We start from the raw sequence: 22,102 nt of genomic DNA, 5'->3' as shown, positions 1-22,102 counted from the left end.
AGAAGGAAGACTTTAAAAAAACCCACCCTGGTCCGAAAGTAGTGGGTTACCAGAAATTTTTATTGTTACCTTCACTAAAGGGGCATGCATAAGTGCACCAGTATGCCTTCCGTCCCCTGACCTAATGTTTATTTTTTTTTTACTAGTATCATGTATATAAATACAGTGGTACCTCTACCTAAGAATGCCTCTACTTATGAACTTTTCTAGATAAGAACCGGGTGTTCAAGATTTTTTTGCCTCTTCTCATGAACCATTTTCTACTTACAAACCCGAGCCTTTGAAACTGTAACTGGAAAAGGCGAGGAGAAGCCTCCATGGGCCTCTCTAGGAATCTCCTGGGAGGAAACAGGGCCAGAAAAGGTGGGGAGAAGCTTTTGTGGGGCCTCTCTAGGAATCTTCTGGGAGGAAACAGGGCCTCCACCCTCCCTGTGGTTTCCCCAATCGCACACATTATTTGCTTTTACATTGACTCCTATGGGAAAAATAGCTTCTTACAAACTTTTCTACTTAAGAACCTGGTCACAGAACGAATTAAGTTCGTAAGTAGAGGTACCACTGTATTATTATATCTTTCTATACCACCAATGCATACTTGACAAAACAAACAAATCAATAAAATAAAGTCTACGTAGAGGAGACCATGCTCCAGAGGAAAAAGGGGGAAGGGTAGGGGAGGAGGATGCTTATTTGGAGTCCTGACTCTACCTACTATGCCAGCCTCCCTGACATGAGAAAACCAGATTTATCATGAGCCTGGTGTCTGGAATGCTATAAATAATGAGGCAGGTTGCAAATTTCAGAGCTACAAGAGAAAAAAAACTATCCGTCACCAAGGGTCAAAAGTCAGCACTCCAGAGCAGCCGAGTTTGCACACGTGTCCTGCTAATAAATTGGTTAATTAAAGCACAGAGAGAGAGAGAGAGAGAGAAAGAGAGGAAGGAAGAGAGAGAGAAAGAAAGAGAGAGAGAGAGAGAGAAAGGGGAGAGGAAAGAAGGCAACGCGATAATGTATTTTATACTATTTTATTGTATTTATTGTATTTATTGTTCTTACCTATCTTTTATATTGTTGGTATTTATTATTTATCTATGTATCAATGTATCAATGTATCTATGTATCTTTATTTATGAGTTTGCATAGAGGGACAGCATACAAATCTAATAAATTATTATTATTATTATTATTATTATTATTATTATTATTATTACTATTACTTCCTTCCTTCTTCCTTCCTTCCCTCCTTCCTTCCTTCTTTCTTTCTCTATTTATCTATTTAATTACTTACGTACCTACCTACTTATTCATTCATGTATGTATGTATGTATATATGTATGTATGTATGTATGCATGCATGCATGTAGTTAGTTAGTTAGTTAGTTAGTTAGTTAGTTAGTTAGCTAGTTAGTTAGTTAGACTCCTATGCCGCCCAATCCTGAAGGACCCAGGGCGGCTTACAATGACATCAAAATGCAAATACAAATACGATAAAAGAAGTCAAATCTAAAAGTCTAAAACTATAAAACCATTAAACCCCACTTAAAACTCACAGTGTAACAATCCAATCGACATCCATGCATACCATCCACACCATTTTGCCATGATAGAGGTCGATTCGTGCCCGCCCCCCAGAGTCCGATTGGAGTTGGATAAATCCCATATATAAATCAATAAACAAAAAATCCAGCTTTTTGAAGAAGAAGAAAAACCGGCAAGGCATATTTCTAGGCTTGGCGGAGAGAAAAGAGGAGGGGGTGGGTGGGTTGGAGGGGCTTGAGAGAATCACACAGGGCGAGATCAGAGGCTTAACCACACGCTCATTAAAAAGCTTTGACTGCCAAATGCTGTTTGCCTTCCTCTTCGAAACTGTCTGCATTAATAATGAGAGACTCCTCTTAGAAGGTATTTACATAAAGGATTGTTCCCTTGTTGCAGCCACAGACGGCAAATACTGGGATGATTGAGCAAAGTTGGGGCTGGGAGATTAAAAGGAGGAAGACAATGGTAGCCTGAGAAGGAGGAAGAGGAGGAGGGGCAGGAGGACTGTGGGGTCCTTGGTGGTCTCTGAGCTTAGTGGCTTTCTTGCAGACATTTCATGACCCAACTGGGTAACATCATCAGTGCTAGGGGGGAACAGGGTTCGTGAAGTGCAGCAGCGGGAGGAGGAGGAGGAAGACTGTGGAGTCCTTGGTGCTTTCTGAGCTTGGCTGCTTCCTTACAGAAGCTTCATGACCCATGGTGGAGGAGGAGGAGGAGGAGGAGGAGGAGGAGGAGGAGGAGGAGGAGGGATAGCAATAGCACTTAGGCTTATATACCGCTTCATGGTTTACAGCTCTTTCAGTGTTACAGAGTCAGCATACTGCCCCAACAATCTGGGTCCTTATTTTACTGACCTCGGAAGGATGGAAGGCCGAGTCAACCTGGAGCCAGTCAGGATTGAACTCCTGGCAGTGGGCAGAATTAGCAGTTTGCAATACAGTAGTCCCTCGCTATACCACGCTTCACCTACTGCGGCTTCACTTCATCGCGGGTTTCTGAGGAAGCCGATCGGCAGATTTAAACAGCCCGCCGAACTCGATCGGCAGGTTTTTAAAAAAATAAATAAAAATCTAAAATTGTAAATACTGTATTTAAATACTGTATCTAAAATAAATACTGTGTGGGAAGGGTTTATAAACACTTAAAACAATGAAAACTTACCAAACAATTACAATATAAATACTTAAATAAGTACTATCAGTCGATAAATTCCCCATCGCGGATTTCACCTATCGCGGCCAGGTCTGGAACGTAACACCAGCGATAGGTGAGGGACTACTGTACTGCATTTGAACAGGAAGGAAAAAAAGAGAGATGGAAGGAGGGAGGGAGGGAAGAGAGAGGAGGAAAGAAAGGAGGAAGAGAGGGAGGGAGGAGGAGGAAGGAAGAAGTTAGGGAGGGAAGGAGAGAGAAAGAAAGGGAGGAAGGAATGAAAATAGCAATATCATCTCTATCTATCTATCTATCTATCTATCTATCTATCTATCTATCTATCTATCCATCCATCTATCTATCTAGTATCTATCCATCTATCTATCATGTATCTCTCTGTCTGTCCGTCCGTCCATATCTCTCTCTCTCTCTCTCTCTCTCTCTCTCTCTCTCTCTCTCTATCTTTCTATCTATCTATCTGTATATTACACATTCTCTTTCTTAGTGGATAAACTATTGATTTTCTCCAATCGTTGCTACCACTATGCCTTTAGTTAGGCATCTGGGTTTTTTCCCCTCCCATCTCTGCAACCCATAATGTCTCCCCCCCCATTAAAAGTGACCTGGCCACCAAATCCACACAGAAACACAGAAGCCAATGCCAAGCCTCTTACGTTTCTTGAAATATTAGTTTAATAAGATAAGACGTAAGAAGAATATTAAGGGTGCGAATTTCAAAGCCTTATCTATTATTTAAACAGGCAGTGTGATTTAGAGATGGGTGGAGGCCAGCAGCGCAAAAGGACCTGTGTGAACTCACCACTCCGTGTGTGTGTGTGTGTTTGTGTGTGTGTGTGTCACAGTTTCAGATTCGTCCCCAGATATTCCTAAAACCGAAATAACACGCGCAGTCAGTGGATCAAAATCCATGCGTGGACACACAGGCGGAAATAATCCACAAAGCACACAGCCGCAGCTTTAAGTGACAATTCAAAAGTTGCATCGACCACGATCCCCACAATAACAAAACCTGGACTGACTGGGTATCCACCAGAACAGAACAGTTGTTTTGGAGGAAGGCGGGGGGGGGGATTCCATGATTATTATTATTATTATTATTATTATTATCATGGCAGTTAGAACAATGAATCCATGGAACAGCTTGCCTCCAGAAGTTGTGAATGCTCCAACACTGGAAGTTTTTAAGAAGATGTTGGATAACCTTTCGTCTGAAGTGGTAGAGGCCAGGACTTCCAGTCTAAGCAGGGGGTTGGACTAGATGACCTCCCAGGTCCCTTCCAACTCTGTTATTCTATTCTATTCTATTCTTTCCAATATTCTATCCTATCCTATTCTAAAATTCTCTTCTCTTCTCCTATTCTATTCTATTCTTTGTAATATTATATCCTATTCTATTCTAAAATTTATCCTATTCTATTGTATTCTTTCCAATATTCTATTCCATCCTATCCTATTCAAAATTTCTCTTCTCTTCTCTTCTCTTCCTCTTCTCTTGTCTTCCTTTCCTTCCATTCCATTCCATTATATTCTATTCTTTCCAGTATTCTATCCTATCCTATCCTATTCTATCCTATCCAAAATTTCTATTCTATTCTATTGTATTCTTTCCATTATCCTATCCTATTCAAAATGTGTATTCTATCCCATCCCATCCCATCCTATCCTATCCTATCCTATTCTATTCAAACTAAATAACAACGAATGTTACCAGTTCTCTTTATATCTGTCAAGATGAGTCGTCGTCCTCCCAAACTCTGTGAGCAATGGCAAGATTCTCTCAGTTTCTGCAATTCCTAGTCTGCAGCCCTGGGTTAAATAATACACTTTTCTTTTTTAAAAAATACCTATTTTGCTTTCAGGGTAGCCTGAAAGCTCTCCATGATCCTTTTTGATTCTCCGCCGTCGTCCTTACGTCTTATTCATCTGGAAAAAGAATTTGCAACAGCCCTGGAAAAGAAAAAAAAAATCATAGATTCCTCTCGGTTAAAATGATAAGCCGAAGTCGGGCAGCTGACATATAGTAACATGATTCACTTGGACAGTTAGTGACTGTACATCCAATTCATTCGTTCTCTGAAGCACGAAGTTATTATCTGGAATGAGCACGGTGTCTGAACTAACGTATGATCAGCCGGGGACCCCTTCTGACGGCTCGAAGAGCAATCAATAAGAATTGTCTCCGGCAGTTTTGTAGACTATGGAAGTTGGTGTGGAAATGAAGTGATGGAGATTAAGTGGTAGAGTGAATGACCCCGGCTCTTTCAACCTTGCTTTTTTAATTAAAGATCCAACATGGCTTTGAACCAAAGTGGGGGAAATCCTCTCTTTGAGACTTCTCCCATCATCACCACCACCACCACCACCACCTCCTCCTCCTCCTCCTCTTTCAGACACCCGTGCGAGAGATTCAGCCATAATGGGATCGGGTTTTTTTTGCTTTGCAAGGGAAAAGGGAGACCTTTTTTTGTTTGAACTCTATTTTATTTAATAATAATAATAATAATAATAATAATAATAATAATAATAACAACAACAACAATGACAACAATGACAACAACGACAACAACAACAACAACAGAGTTGGAAGGGACCTTGGAGGTCTTCTAATCCAACCCCCTGCTTAGGCAGGAAACCCTACACTACTTCAGACAGATGACTATCCAACATCTGCTTAAAGACTTCCAGTGTTGGAGCATTCACAACTTCTGGAGGCAAGCTGTTCCACTGATTAACTGTTCTGACTGTCAGGAAATTTCTGCTTAGTTCTAAGTTGCTTCTCTCCTTGTTTAGTTTCCACCCATTGCTTCTTGTTCTACTCTCGGGTGCTTTGGAGAATAGCTTGACTCCTCCTTTTTTGTGGCAACCCCTGAGATATAGAAACACTGCTATCATGTTTCCGCTGGTCCTTCTTTTCATTAAACTAGCCATGCCCAGTTCCTGCAACCATTCTTCATATGTTTTAGCCTCTGGTCTCCTAATAATCTTTGTTGCACTTCTCTGCACTTTTTCTAGAGTCTCAATATCCTTTCTGCATCGTGGCAACCAAAACTGAATGCAGTCTTCCAAGTGTGGCCTTACCAAGGCTTATAAAGTGGTATTAACACTTCACGTGATCTTGATTCTATCTCTCTGTTGATGCATGATACTAGTAAGAGAGAAACATTAGGACAGGGGACGGAAGGTACGCTGGTGCACTTATGCACATCCCTTACTGACCTCTTAGGAATCGGGTGAGGTGAAGACTGGATAGTCTAAGGGTAAAGTTTTGGGGGTTAGGTGATGATACTACAGGCAGTGAGTTCTGTGTATTAACTACTTGGTTACTAAAATCATATTTCCTGCAATCGAGTTTAGAGCAGTTTACCTTAAGTTTGCATCTGTTGCGTGCTCATGTGTTGTTGTGGTTGAAGCTGAAGTAGTCGTTGACAGGAAGGACGTTGCAGCAGATGATTTTATGGGCCATGCTTAGGTCGCGTTGAAGGCGACGATGTAGTTCTAAGCTTTCTAAACCTAGTATGGTAAGTCTAGTTGTGTACGGTATTCTGTTGCGAGTGGAGGAGTCTCAAGTTGAGGGATTTCATCTCGCGCCCAAAGATGGACATTGCAGTGCTGTCATAGAAGAGAGGGGGCCTTCCCGCAGGTGTGCCTTGCATCCATTTCCCTAGGATGCAGCCAAAATCTGCCAACCTGCCAGTACCCTATAAATCTTTGGCCAATTTTCTTTTTGGATAGAAGAGAGCATTTGCAGCTGAGGGTTGAACTGGGTGGAGCCTTTGCTTTTCTCTGAGTTTGGTGGTTTTCTTGCAGATGTTTCCTTATGCAACTAGGTGACATCATTGGTGCTACAAGGGCAGGGGGTTGGAGGAGGAGGAGGAAGAGAACCATAGCGTACTTGGGGATCTCTGAGCCTGGTTATTTTCTTGCTGACGTTACATTACCCAATTAGGTAACATCAACAGGGCCAGAAGGACTGGAGATGATAGAGGAGGAGGAGGAAGAGGAAGAGAAGGAGAAGGAGGAAGGGGGAAACTGTTGTGTCCTTAAGGCTTGGTTATTTTCTTGCAGATATTATATTACCCAACTAGGTAACATCAACAGGGCCAGAAGGAGTGGAGATAATGATAGAGGAGGAGGAGGAAGAGGAAGAGGAGGACAACTGTTGTGTCCTTAAGGCTTGGTTATTTTCTTGCAGAGGTTATATTACCCAACTAGGTAAGATCAACAAGGCCAGAAGGAGTGGAGATAATGATAGAGGAGGAGAAGGAAGAGGAGGAAGAGGAGGAAGAGGACAACTGTTGTGTCCTTAGGGCTTGGTTATTTTCTTGCAGATATTATATTACCCAACTAGGTAACATCAACAGGGCCAGAAGGAGTGGAGATAATGATAGAGGAGGAGGAGGAAGAGGAAGAGGAGGACAACTGTTGTGTCCTTAAGGCTTGGTTATTTTCTTGCAGAGGTTATATTACCCAACTAGGTAAGATCAACAAGGCCAGAAGGAGTGGAGATAATGATAGAGGAGGAGGAGGAAGAGGAGGAAGAGGACAACTGTTGTGTCCTTAGGGCTTGGTTATTTTCTTGCAGATATTATATTACCCAACTAGGTAACATCAACAGGGCCAGAAGGAGTGGAGATAATGATAGAGGAGGAGGAAGAGGAGGAGGAGGAGGAAGAGGAGGAGGAGGAAGAGGAAGAGGAGGACAACTGTTGTGTCCTTAAGGCTTGGTTATTTTCTTGCAGATGTTATATTACCCCACTAGGTAACATCAACAGGGCCAGAAGGTGTGGAGATGATGATAGAGAAGGAGGAGGAAGTGGAGGAGGAGGAAGAGGAGGAAGAGGAGGAAGAGGAGGAGGACAACCGTTGTGTCCTTAAGGCTTGGTTATTTTCTTGCAGATGTTATATTACCCCACTAGGTAACATCAACAGGGCCAGAAGGAGTGGAGATGATGATAGAGGAGGAGGAGGAAGAGGAGGAAGAGGAAGAGGAGGGGGAAGAGAAGGAGGAAGAGGAGGACTGTAGCATCCTTGGGGCTCTCTGACCTTGGTTATTTTCTTGCAGACGTTATATTACCCAAGTAGGCAACGCCAACAGGTCTAGAAGAGAGTGGAGTTTGCTATCTGCTTATACAGCCTTCCTTGGAGCACCATTGATGGTGTTAGATTAAGGCAACATGTGCAAGAAAACAGCCATGCTCAGAGAGCACCGAGGACTCCACAAATCCCTTTCCATCCTGAAGTTAAGCGTTAAACCACATCTCTTCCCTTCTTCCTCCACCTCCCCCGCCCCTCCATCCACCCCAATGTCCCATCTGGATCCTTTCTGGCTGCTAAGCCTAATTTCTGACACCTTATGCGCTGCACTCCAATACCATAGGCTGTCATTGTGTGAAATGCGAGGCTCCGGGCTTGATGAAGCACAGTATGGATCCTGTCTGACAATCCCCAGGTCTTGATGAGGGTGGAGAGAGAAAAAAAATTGAAGCCGAATCACTGAACTGAGAAAATGAAATGCCCGGTTCGAAGCTCGCCCCTTGCAAATCTCACAGAAGCCCCCCCCCCCCGGCCCCCTTTAAAGCACTTGTCTGCGGCACCAATTTGAAAACCCTCAAGAAGAAAAGGCGAAAGAAATCACTTCCGTGGAACCTTAACTGACGTTTCTCATGCTTGCAGTAATACATTGGCCATAAAGTTCCTATTTTTTTATTAAAAAAAATTCCCCATCTCTGGTTCATTTTCTTCACTTCTGGGGGAGGGGGGGGAATAAAAGTCCGCAAATAGAATAGAACAGTACAGAATATTGGAAAGAATAGAATTAGACAAAAAGCAATAGGGTGGAAACCAACTAAGGAGAGAAGCAACCTAGAACTAAGGAGGAATTTCCGGACAGGGAGAAGAATTAATCGATGGAACTCCTTGCCTCCAGAAGTTATGAATGCTCCAACACTGGAAGTTTTTAACAAAAGATTGGACAACTGTTTGTCTGAAAAGGAGTAGGGTTTTCCTCTTGAGCAGGGGGTTGGACTAGAAGACCTCCAAGGTCCCAACTCGATTCTGTAACTAATTCACTTTACCAGTTCTCTTTATACCTGTCAGGATCGTGAACTCTGAACTAGACAAGCAGAGTGTTGGACTAGAAGACCTCCAAGGTCCCTTCCAACTTTATTTATTTATTTTATTTTATTTTTTATTTATTTTGTCCAATACATAATACACATTGAGGAGACTAGAGAAGCTTTAGTTCCTAACACCGTGGGAAATGTGTCTTGGTCTTAGGTGACCCCTGTGAAATGGTCTTTGAAAACCACTGCTCAAAAGAAAGAAGAAAGGATGGAAGGACAGAAGGAAGGAAGGAAGGAAAGAAGGAAGGAAGGAAGGAAAGAGGTAGGAAGGGAAGGAGGGAAGGAAGGAAGGAGGAAGGAAGGAAGGAGGGAAGGACAGAAGGAAGGAAGGAAGAAGGAAAGTGGGAGGAAGGGAAGGAGGGAAGGAAGGATGGAAGGACAGAAGGAAGGAAGGAAGGAAAGAGGGAGGAAGGGAAGGAGGGAAGGAAGGAAGGAGGAAAGAAGGAGGAAGGAAGGAACGAAGGAAGGATGGATGGATGGATGGGAGGGAGGGAAGGGAAGGAAGAAAGGAAGGAGGAAGGAAGAAAGGAAGGATGGAAGGAAGGAAGGAAGGAAGGAAGGAAGGGGAGATAAAGAAAGGAAGGAGGATACAATGAGGGGACTGGATGGGGAAGCAAAACCAGGTTTCTTTCTCTCTCCTGGGTTCAGCCTCACAAAACACCTTGATTCAGTGTCATCTCTCTCCTTTCTGGCTCTATTTTCCCCTCTCCCCTCCCCTCCCCTCTCTTCTTCCCTCCCTCTCAATCGGCTAAGTAATTTCTTCAACCTTTGGGTGATAAGGGCATCCTGACATCGGCCGGGTGCATTGCAACTGGGTTTTTGTGAGTTATTCATCACCTTAACAGCTCTCGCTCTCTTTCTCCTCTTTGGCTTTGTTTGAGGTCAGACAGCGGTTGTGGCTTGGAAAACATTTGGGCCTTTGTGTCCGGAAAGGAAATAATAATCATAAGTAGGAGGAACACCACTTGGAGGTTGGCGGTTTCCTTGCAGAGGTTTCATTCCCGAAAGTAGGTAACTTCATCAGTGCTAGAAGACACTGGAGTTTGCTTCTGTTTTTATATGCTTGTGGCTTGCCCTGTCGATGAATGGTGGGAGTGTATACTGCTCAAAAAAATAAAGGGGACACTCAAAGAACACATCCTATATCTGAATGAATGAAATATTCTCATCGAATACTTTGTTCTGTACAAAGTTGAATGTGCACCACGGCATGTGAAATTGATGGTCAATCAGTGTTGCTTCCTAAGTGGACAGTTTGATTTCACGGAAGTTTGAGTTATATTGTGCTGTTTAAGTGTTCCCTTTATTTTTTTTTGAGCAGTGTATATAAAAGAATAAACCCTACTCCCTTCTAGGACTGATGATGTTAGCTAGTTGGGTAATGAAAGGTCTGCAAAAAAAAAAAAAAAGCAACTGAGTTTAAAGAGCACCAGGGACCCCAAGGTTCTCCTTCCCCTCTTCCACCTCTTCTCCACACAAACTCCATTTTTCCAGCACTGAAGACTACTACTGCAAGGAAACAACCAAGCTCAGAGAACACAGAAGATCCCACAGTCATTGTCCTCCTCCTACACCCCCCCCTCCCCCATTTCTCCTCTCCACACACCCTACTCTTGATAGCACTGAAGACGTAACCCAGTTGGGTCATGACTCATGAAATATCTGCAAGAAAACAACCAAGCTCAGAGAGCACCAAGGACTCTACAGCCCTCCTCCTCCTCCTCCTCTTCCTCCTCTCCACACACCCTACTCTTGATAGCACTGAAGATGTTAGCCACTTGGGTCATGAAATGTCCGCAAGAAAGCAAACAAGCTCATAGAGCACCAAGGATTCCACAATCCTCCTCCTCTTCCTCCTTTCCACACACCCTATTCTTGATAGCACTGAAGACGTAACCCAGTTGGGTCACGAAATGTCTCCAAGCAAACCCCCAAGCTCAGAGATCCCCACAGACCTCCTAAGCAACAACAAACGGAAGTGATGAACTCCCGTTGTCCTTCTCCCCGGGAGTATGACCAATGGGTCTCTTTGTTGAGGCTGACATTTGATCAAGGGATTCCAAAGCCCAGGGAGAGCCCCCCGTCATTTTGTCCGGAGTGGAGCAGATAGAAATTCAAATCAAAGCACTTGGCACCCTGAAAGGCTGGAGACGGGGGATCGATACGCAGGAGGGACAATCAATTCCTGTGACAGCTCAGATGGGTATAATCGCTTTCCCTTCACCTTGTCAAAGGCAGCTTGGATTTAGTAGGCTGTGGAATTGGGACAGCAGAAAAGAACCTGGTTTACACACACACACACACACACTGGGTTTTTTTCTTGTTTCTTTTGCTAAATTTAGGTTTATTTAAGTTGGCTGAAATCCCTTTTTTTTAAAAAAAAATACAAGTTGGAATTTGCTGTCAGTCACCTTGGATGTTGGTTATTTGCATGGTTTTTAAGGTTGGGTTGAACTTGATACGCCTGTGAGACGGGTGACCATATGCCTTGTTTACATCGAGAAATAAAACATCAATAAAACATACTTATAGGCAGATGAAGGTGGGCACATATTTATTTATTATGTCATATGTTTATGTGCCCTACTTAAGATGCACTCCGACAGGCAGTTCGACTGGATTAAAATGCCAGTGGGCAGTTTTTCCACAAAGAGAGTTTGGGAGGCCTGCAAAGTGCTCCAGGGCCTGGAGAGGACAAAAACTTATTTTTCTTTCTTACCTCTTTGGAATTGTAGTGTGTCTTCAGTGATGGGCTCCTACCGGTATGGTCAGGTATGAAGGACCGGTAGGAAAAAATTGATTTTTTAATTTTTTTCCCCCCTTCTGGGCTCTAGGTATGTTTTTCCTATCGCAGTCAATGAGGTTGAATGTGTATAATTTTAGAAGAGCTGTGTGTGCGTGTGTGTGGGTGTACATATACATACACCTTATATAGTAGATAAAGTATTTTTTGTGTGCCTGTGTGTAATATTTATGTACACATATGGCACATATACATAGAATTAAATAGCATATTTGGGATGTTCAGTAAAAGGAAATAGATGGGGAAATTGTATCTCTTTGAGGCGAGGAGAGGCCAGGCACCCTAACCCAAACCCTTGATGTGAGTGACATCAAGTTGGCCATCTTTAAGCCAGTCACATGACCTTTAAGCCACCCCCTGGCCACATGATCATCAAGTCACTCCCACCTGGTCACATGGCCGGCAAGCCACACCCACAAAATAAGCCACGCCCACACCGTGGTAGTAAAACTTTTTGCAGCCCTTATACACCAATGCATCTTATAGTCTGAAAAATAACTGTGCACTTTCCTTCCAAGCTGAGAATTTAAAATTAAAAAATGGGATGACAATATAGAGTTGTGCTATAAAAGTTGAAATCATTTGGGGGGGGGGTGTAAATGAATGGAACATCGTGCTTAATGGGCTGTTAGTGAAATTTCTTTGCCTTTAAAGCTCGGCCCAAACGCGTCCCTCGCCCAATGGCACCCCGGGGTAAAGTTTTCAGAATGTGCCCTATTGATCATGCCACAAGATGGTTTGGCTGTGCCGTGGTTTGCTGCACACACCTAGGCTTTCTCCAAGGGAATCGATGCTAGCTTTATAGCTGTGGCTTTGAATCGATAGGTGAGGAGCTATCTTAATTGATTCGTCCAGGGCTTTCCAACAGAGGGTACATCCGTTATCCTCAGATAGCATCGGTTGGAATGAGCCAGGGAGACAGCCCAGGTGTCCGAATCAGCTCAGGTGCTGGTGGGAGAGTGAAAGTATTTATTTATGTATGTATGTATGTATGTATGTATGTATGTATGTATGTACGTACGTACGTACGTACGTACGTACGTACAGGGTGCATTCCAAAAGTAATGCAATGATTATTTTTTAAGTAATTTATTGAACAGATTTGCACAAACACTTAAAATTCTTCAAAGTACTGTCCACATTTTTTCCAGTGACTCTGCCATGACCGGTATGCACCCTGGAAGACATCTTCGGGGACCTCTCGCAAGGTCTTCATCACGGCTGATTGGATCTCTTCCATGGATGAAAAATGCGCCTTGCCACAACGCGCTACGAGTCTGTGAGTTCCTGGCCAAACACCAGGGGCCAATGTTGCCCCACCCCCCTATAGTCCTGACGTCACCCCAGCAGACTTCTTTTTGTTCCCAGCCCTGAAAGGAACCTGTTTTTCATCCATAGAAGAAATCCAATCAGCCGTGACGAAGACGTTCCGAGAGATCCCCGAAGACGCCTTCCAGGTGCGTACCGGTCATGGCAGAGTCGCTGGAAAAAATGTGTAGAGGCCCAAGGACAGTACTTTGAAGAATTTTAAGTGTTTGTGCAAATCTGTTCAATAAATTACTTTAAAAAATTGCATTACTTTTGAAACACACCCTGTATGTATGTATGTGTCAAACAATTATAGGATGGTAATTTGTACAAAAAAACCATTAGATAAGTAATGATAAAAAACAACCCAGTTGACAAACTAGTAGTACTAATAAAAGGTTTTGGATGGTAACATCGTAAATTAGATGTATAAGACTTAAACATCAAGAAATAAGAATCAAAATGTAAACTATATTAATCCACATTTATATATATCCATACGTATATTGTGTACCTAAGTTACTATAAACAAACCTGATGTATCAAAAAAATAATCTCTTATAGTCATAATATTATCTTTTCACTTTTATGATGTGTATCATGTACAATTCACATTATGGAATTGTCCATTTGTTTTGTTTTCGTTGGGTTTTTTTGTGTGTGTGTGTTTTCTTTCTCCTCCCCCTCCCTCTTTCTTGCTATGTACGTTCTGTTTGCCTTGTGTTTTTTAAATTTATATAATCATTAAAAACCATTTAAAAAAAATAAAAATAAAAAGTAATGATAGAAAACAATAGAACAATAGGACAGGGATGGTAGGGGGAGAGGTCAATTGTAGATAGTCTAAGGTTAAAGAGTTTGGGGTTTGGGGAAGAAACCACAGAATCAGGTAGTGCATTCCAGGTGTTGATCCCTCTATTGCTGAAGTCGGTTTTTTTGCAGTCTAGTTTGGAAGGAGCCAGGAAAGTAAAAGATGACAAATTAGGATCCGCAGACCCAGCTACGGAACCAGCAAGGAGGATGTACTTTTCGATCCAGAGGCTTTTATAAAGTTTAAAAAGGGCATCACCTGATTTGCTTCAACCTATCAGGGCAGGGAGCGGATATCTTTGCAACAGCTTTGTTGGGCCAGAGGTGGGCAGGCGTGCTCTGGTTAAAAAGGGCTTCTTGTTTATTTTGAAGACTTCATCTGAAGCTGAACTGGGTTCCCAGCTTCCGTTCAACATGGCAGGGAGGGAGGGAGGGAGGGAAGGGAGGGAGGGAGGGAGAAGGCAGGATGATTATAGAAAATATTCTGGGAACGAGGGAAGGAAGGAAGGAAGGAAGATGAGAGAAGGAAGGATGATATAGAAAATATTCTGGGAAGGGAAGAAGGAAGGAAGGAAGGAAAGATTAAGAGAACATGGAAGACTGAAAGAGAAACAGAAGGAAGGAAGGAAGGAGGGAAGGAAGGAAGGAAGGAAGGAAAAGAGAGAGAGAGAAGGCAGGATGATTATAGAAAATATTCTGGGAAGGAAGGAAGGAAAGAAGATGAGAGAAGGAAGGAAGGAAGGGATGGGGGAAGGGAGGGAGGAAGATGAGAGAAGGAAAGAAGGAAGGAAGATAATAATAATAATAATAATAATAATAATAATAATTAAGAATAATTTATTAGATTTGTATGCCGCCCCTCTCCGAAGATGAAAGAAGGAAGGAAGGAAGGAAGGAAGAAGATGAGAGAAGAAAGGACGATATGATATTCGTCCCTCCTCTCTTCCTTCCTCCCTCCCAGCCTTCCATCCTTCCGAGGTGGGTAAAATGAAGACCCAGATTGTTGGGGGCGATATGCTGATTCTGCCAACCGCTTAGAGAGGGCTGTAAAAGCACTACGAAGCATGATATAAGTCTAAATGCTAAATGTTATTGCTTGAGGAGAGGGCTGGACTAGAAGACCTCCAAGGTCCCTTCCAGCACTAGGGCGAGCTGAGAAGCTGAGGAGCAAAACCCGTCCAGTCAATGCTTCTTCAAAAGATCCCCTTTCTTTTTCCAGCCACCACAACAAAAGGTTTGCCTCGCTGTCTACCGCCGTTGATAAAGTTGTCTCCGGCTGGCATGCTCTTTATTAAAATGGCCTTAGATTTGTTGATCAGCCTGAAGCCCTGTCAATGCGAAGTGTCAATCTCGTGATGGAAGAGAACCTTCAGGGGGTCAAGAGGCTCTCCATATATGATGCTTGTATCAAAGAGATGTCAGCCTCGCACTTAACTGTTTTTCTTTATGAATCGCACTCAAAGATCAGACATCAGGTGCGGATCAAAGGGAGAAAAAAAGGAAACAGGGGGGAAAAAACCAACAGCTGAGAGGCACATTTAAAGAATCAGCCAGGGAAGCAGGGCGCAGATCGGTCAATCTAATCTCTTCAGATTAAAGCACCAAGACAGAGCAGCTTTAGAAGATCAATAGGTCTTCCATGGGCTGCCTGTGTTTCTGGATCCTTGCTGATTCCTTCCGGCTAAACCTAGGATAGCAATAGCAATAGCATTTAGACTTATATACAGCTTTGTAGTGCTTTTGCAGCCCTTTCTAAACAGTTTATAGAATCAGCCTCTTGCCCCCAACAATCTGGGTCCTCATTTGACCCACCTCCGAAGGATGGAAGGCTGAGTCAACCTTGAGCTGGTGGTGAGATCTGAATCACTGAACTACAGCTAGCAGTTAGCGGAAGCAGTCTGCAATGCTGCACTCTAACCACTGCGCCACCCTGGCTCCCTTCCTTCCTTCCTTCCTTCCTTCCTTCCTTCCTTCCTTCCTTCCTTCCTTCCTTCCTAACTTTCCTTTCCTTTCCTTTTCTTTCTCCTTCTGTTTATCTCTTTCTTTCTTTCTTCCTTCCTTCCTTTCTCTTCCTTCCTTCTTTCCTTCATTCCTTTCTTTCTTGCAATTGCATTTAGACATACATACTGCTTCGTAGTGCTTTTTCAGCCCTCTCTAAGTTGTTTACAGAATCAGCATAATTGCCCCCAACAATCTGCATCCTCATTTGACCCACCTCGAAAGGATGGAAGGCTGAGTCAACCTTGACCGGTGGTGAGATTTGAACTGCTGAACTACAGCTAGCACTTAAGCTGAAGGAGCCTGCAGTGCTGCCCTCTAACCACTGCGCCACTTCCAGCTCTTCCAAATTTATCCAACTTGGATAAGTCCAAGTGATCAAGTCATCGAAGACAAGGAACCAGATTGCGCAATCTTATCCATCAAAGAAGGGATCCCTCTGAGTTAAAATGAGACATTTCATAACCGAATTGGCTGACATCATCAGTGCTACTGAGTGGGCCTTTCTCCCTGTTTATACACAAAACTCTGAGCTGGGTTGTTTTCTTGCAAACATTTCATGAACCCAGCTAGGTAACATCATCAGTGCTGGTGAGGTATGGTTTGCTTCCTGTTTATATACAGTAACATGGAACTTAGTTGTTTTCTTGCAGACGTTTCATGAACCCAGCTACGTAATATCATCAGTGCTAGTGAGTAAGGGTTTTCCCCTGTTTATATACTGTACTGCTCAAAAAAAAATAAAGGGAACACTCAAAGAAAACATCCTAGATCGGAATGAATGAAATATTCTCGTTAAATGCTTTGTTCTGTACAAAGTTGTATGTGCACCACAGCATGGGAAATGGATTGTCAACCAGTATCGCTTCCTAAGTGGACAGTTTGAATTCACAAAAGTTTGATTTACTTGGAGTTACATTGTGTTGTTTAAGTGTTCCCTTTATTTTTTAGAGCAGTGTCCATGATACTAGCAAGAGAGAAACTTTAGGACAGGGGACGGAAAGCACGCTGGTGCACTTATGCATGCCCCTTACTGACCTCTTAGGAATTGGGAGAGGTCAACAGGGGACAGTCCAAAAGGGTAAAGTTTTGGGGGCTTGGTGATGATACTACAGAGTCTGGTAGTGAGTTCCAGGCATCCACTACTGGTTTACTACTGAAGTCGTATTGCCTGCAGTCCAGTTTAGAGCGGTTTACTTTGAGTTTGTTATCTGTTGTGTGCTCGTGTGTTGTTGTGGTTGAAGCTGAAGAAGTCGTTGACAGGAAGGATGTTGTAGCAGATGATTTTATGGGCTATGCTTAGGTCGTGTTTAAGGTGACCTAAACATAGTGTGTTGCATAACATGCAATATTAAACATAAGCATGTCGCTAGGCTTGACAAAGGGAAGAAAGAATCAATTTTTTAAAACAGAGAGAGAGAGAACAGCCCTTCCTTTATCCTGCACAGATTTTTGACTCATCCTAATTTCTCCCTTCTTCAAGAGCTTGGCACCTCTCGCTTTCCCCGTTTATCCCATCCTTTGCAGAGAGAGCCGATTAGCAAACTCGATGGGATTCATATGTTCTGGTCACCAGAGGGTAGCATTGGTACAGCTGTGCAATTCCATCAGCCAAACCTCAGCTGGTTTGTGTGTATGTGTGTCCATTTCTCAAGGAAACAGGCACGCCATTTATTTATTTTATTTATTTATTTGGTCATACGAGTATAATATTGCAGTGTGTATTAACATAAGTATAAATTAGAGATGTAATGAATAAAAGACAGTAGGACAGGGACAGTAGGCACAAAGGTGCGCTTAGTGGTCCGCAGGATTTAAAATGATGAATTTAGTGGTTCCTGAGGTCCTAAAGGTTTGGGGGACCCCTGCTTCGAAGTATCAGAAGGCAAGACAAGAAGCAATGGATGGAAACTAATCAAGGTGAGCAGCAACCGAGAACTAAGGAGGAATTTATCAGCGGGAACAATTAATCAGAGGAACGACTTCCCTACAGAAGTTGTGGGCGCTTCATCATTGGAGGATTTTAAAGAGGAGGTTGGATAACTATTAGTGTTAAATGTTGTAGGGCCTCCTGCTTATGTAGGGGGTTGGACTAGAAGACCTCTAAGGTCCCTTCCAACCATGTTCTTTTGTTAAAAGCTTAAGTAATTATTTCCCCCTCTTTCTCTAGTTTTCTCCCTTCTGTTCTTTCATCTTTTATTATTGTTCTCCATCCTGATGCCATTAAATTTCTTACATATTATCTTCAAATAATCAGAACGTACAGTCTAGTAGTAATCCTCCCTCCCTCCCTCTTTCTTTCTTTCTTTCTTTCCTCCCTCCTTCTTTCTTTTTTTCCTCCATCCCTCCATCCCTCCCTCCTTTCTTTCTTTCTTTCTTTCCTTCCTTCCTTCCTTCTTTCTTTCTTTCTCTCTTTCTTTGGCTTGTCTGTTCTTGCAGGCTTTTAATCCAATTTACGTGCCTCAGCCAGGTAAGTAATATACTTTCCCATTAAAACCACAGCAACTTACAAATGGCAAAGTCTTCCCTAAATGTGTAACTTCTTTCTTTCTCTTTCTTTTTTTTAAAAAAGAAGTCCTTTATACATCCTCATCATGAATTCATAAGACAATGGGGCATTTAAACCTTTGGCAAACAGCCAACATTTGCCTAATTTTTTCATAGGCAAAATAAATTGTTCTGCAATGATGAACTTTATATATATATATATATATATAAAACAAACCCCAAACTTTACATACTATAGTTTATTTTACTCGTGCATAAGTAATGAGATCTGGGAGAGAGAGAGAGAGAGAGAGAGAGAGAGAGAGAGAGAGACTCAAAGCTAATTTTAGAGGCTTGTGAGCCCAATTCAGAGTTAAGAAAAATTTAAATAATGTATGATCTACATTTCCAGTTAAGACGAGTCCTGCTGCCCAAACTCTTCTTTTAACCCATCAATAAAGCTGCATCCAGCCTGACATTTCCCCATCCTCTTTATCCACATTTAATTCTCCAAACCTGAGTGGACAGTCCAAGCTTAAATGTATTGATTTACAGTATTTTTATTTTTAAAAAATAAATAAACATATAGAGGAACTTTGGTTAATCTTTTTAAAATAATCAAGGGCGCTGACGACAGCACAAAGTTTATTATTTTTGGCTTTGCCAAGAAAATTCTTCCCTCTGCTGGTTGTTTCGTGCAACATTCAAGGAAGGAATGAAGAAAGGAGCCTCATTTGAAATTGAGCTTCTGACTCGGCTCTTTAAACATAATTTTGTAAAAGGTGGAATGGGGTCTTAACCATCTTGCATGCTTTAGAGGAAAAAAAATAATTCCTAGTGCACAAAATGCCTTGGTGTAAATTTTGAGGGAAGTTGAGAAAGTTCGCGTAATAGAACAGTTTAATATTTGGCGATCTCCCCTCTCTCCTCTTGTCTTAGTTGGAAAAAAGGCAGCGGAAGGAATGGTTAAGCATGCTCCAAACTACGACTGAGGATCAGGGAGAGATCAAGTCTCTCAAGTCCCACAGAGTCGGCCTTCTCCAGGTCCCATCAACCAGACAATGTTGCTTGGCAAGGCCAAGCGGAAGAGCCTTCTTTGTGGGGGGCCCGGCCCTCTAGAATCAGCTCCCCCAGGAGATTCACACTGCCCCCACCCTCCTCGCCTTCCGTAAGAGTATTAAGACTCATTTATGCTGCCAGGCTTGGGGCCATTAGACCCTAGCCCCATGGCCAACGAATGCTACGTATGGTTGTTGTTTGAATGGGTGTGATTGATTTTGAATATAATTATGATTTTAGAGTAGTAATTTAGTTTTAATTAATTGGATTTAATCTGCTTATTTTATTGTTTCTTTTATATGTTGTAAGCTGCCCCGAGTCCTTCGGAGAGGGGCGGCATACAAATCTAAATAATAATAATAATAATAATAATAATAATAATAATAATAATAATAATAATTTATTAGATTTGTATGCCACCCCTCTCCAAAGACTCGGAGCAGAGCAATTAAAACAAATTGAGCTACTTGCCTAATCTGTTATCATATTGAACCTTGAGGGTTCAGTACAAAACCTTAAAATGTGACTGCGCCCCTCAACAAATAATGCTGCCTATCATTTGTCCTTTTTTGTGGCTATTCAAATAATGTGACTTCGTCAACTGAAAAAGAGTCCTAGCACCTATTTGAAAACTTATCTTAGTCGGTAAGCCACTCCCACCCAGTCACATAACCTTCAAGCCACGCCCAGTCACATGATTGTCATGCCACTCACACCTGGTCACATGGCTGGCAAGCCACTCCTGCCCGGTCACATGGCCATCAAGCCACACCCACAAAATAAGCCACACCCGCAGTGTGGCAGTAAAAATTGTGGCAGCCCAGCAATCCCTACATCCTTGCCAATGTAGCACAATCTTTCCCACCCTCCAATAAAGGCAAAGACGAATCCGAAGGGATCTTCAGAGCGTGCTCTTTCCTCAGCGGCTCCGACACCTGGATCCGCCCGCCTAATATTTAATAGAATTATCACTTGTTATCAACATCGCGACGCGATAAGAGCTTTTTCCCTAGACAATAGCTAAGGAAAGGACATTCGGATGTTGCTATCAGGCTGCTCCTGCCTTGTCAAAATAGCCACAGCTCTCGAGGAAAGGAAGGCTGCAAATCTCTGGTGGATATTTTGAGAGACAGAGAGAAGAAGGGAGGGAGAGAAAGAGAGAAAGAAGGAGAGGGAGAGGGAGACAGGGAGATAGACAATGAGAGAGGGGGAGGGAGAGGAAGAGAAAAAGAAGGAGGGGAGGGAGAAGGAGAGGGAGAGGGAGGGAGACAGGGAGTTAGAGAGAGATGGAAGGAGGGTAGGGAGAGGGTGAGAGAGAGAAAGAGAGAGGAGGTAGGGAAGAAGAGAGAGAAGAAAGGGAGAGAGAGAGAGAAGAGGGGAGAGAAGGAGGGAGAGAGAGAGAAAGAGAGAGGAGGTAGGGAAGAAGAGAGAGAGAGAAGGGGGAGATAAAGAGGAGGGGAGAGAGAGGGAGGGAGAGATGAAGGGAAAGGAGAGGGAGAGAGAGAAAGAGGAGGTAGGGAGGAAGAGAGAGAGAGAGAGAGAAGGAAGGGAGAGAGAGAGGAGGGGAAAGAAGGAGAGGGAGGGAGAGAGAAAGATAGGAGAGAGGGAGGGAGAGAGACAGAAGGACGGGAGGGTGATGGAGAGAGGGAGGGAGAGATAGAGGAAGAGAGAGGAAGGAGGGAGAGAGAGAAGAAGTGGAGGGAGAGAGAGAGAGAGAGAGAGAGAGAGAGAGAGAAGATAGTCCTAGTCAGCCATTTTTCCTGGGTCTCCCACCTATGGCTTCCTTCCTTTCCAGGCAAATAAGAGGACATTCTACACACTTTAAAAAATATTATTATTATTATTATTCTGGAAATATCTCTCCACCCAATTCCCGAAAACACATCTCAGTTTTTGTTCTTTTCTCCCCCCCCCCCTTTTTTTTGTAACTGTGTGCAAAGAAGGTTTTCTCTCTGGTTGCCCTTTGTCTCGGGAAAAAGGAAGAGGGGAAAAAAAATTAATTCTCATTTGCATTACCTCCACTAAATGTCACCTACCGATAGTTTGTTAGACATTAGCAATGGTGGCAGAAAAGAGGCACTGGATAATTGCATTCTGCCTAATGCCGAGATTTGCATACTTTGAGACAGCAATTAAAGAATCTATGGGAATTTTTTTTCCCCCTCTCCCTCCCTCCCTTTCTCTCTTTCTCTCGCTCTTGTTCACTTCCAACCCCTTTGTTCAAAGAAAGTGTTCGTTTACATTAAGGCATTCAGCGCCTCTCAGTTCATTTGCATGAAATTAAAGGTTTGTGTGCTCCCAAACAGCAGGGTAACATTTAAAATTCCGTTTTAAAAAGCTCACCTTCGAATAATCAAATGTTAAGATCATTTTAGAGGCGCGTGCACGCACACACAGAAAGAGAGACAGGCGCAAAAGTTGCCAACTGTCTTGCCGAGCAAACTTTCAGCCAGTGCTAACGGGTTTGCAAGCCGGTGCAGAACTTGGGGATAAATCAACGGCTTGACACACTATCCGTAAAAGGCCTGATGTTGATGGGAACTTGGCAGGGGTGATTTCTTTCCAGCGGTTCAAGGCCATCCTATGCCCATCCACCTGGGCGGAAGCGGAAGGAGGAGTGGCCACGCTGGCACAACCTGAGTGGGCAACATGACAGGTTTGTGGGTGGGGGTTATAAGGCGTGTGAACTTTCAACTTTCGTAAACTACTCAAGACTCATTTATACCACCAGGCATGGGGGAGTTGAGATATTCCTTCCCCCTAGGCCATTACAAGTTATGCATGGTATGTTTGTGTGTGTGTA

The 22,102-nt window shown here is 43.0% G+C and overlaps 1 protein-coding gene across 1 annotated transcript in view; it reads right to left on the bottom strand.

Moving 5' to 3' along the window:
- MVB12B (multivesicular body subunit 12B) overlaps nucleotides 1–22,102 on the bottom strand; it is a 114,287-nt gene that overhangs the window by 75,648 nt on the left and 16,537 nt on the right. Inside the window, exon 3 of the mRNA XM_070758543.1 lies at nucleotides 4,557–4,659. The gene's annotated coding sequence lies outside the window, so the exon portion shown is untranslated. The remainder of the gene's footprint in view (nucleotides 1–4,556; nucleotides 4,660–22,102) is intronic.

The sequence above is a fragment of the Erythrolamprus reginae genome, chromosome 8 (assembly GCF_031021105.1).
Source record: "Erythrolamprus reginae isolate rEryReg1 chromosome 8, rEryReg1.hap1, whole genome shotgun sequence".
Taxonomy (NCBI): domain Eukaryota; kingdom Metazoa; phylum Chordata; class Lepidosauria; order Squamata; family Dipsadidae; genus Erythrolamprus; species Erythrolamprus reginae.
Note: the sequence above shows the minus strand (reverse complement) of the source record. Positions and strands in the feature narration are given on the sequence as shown.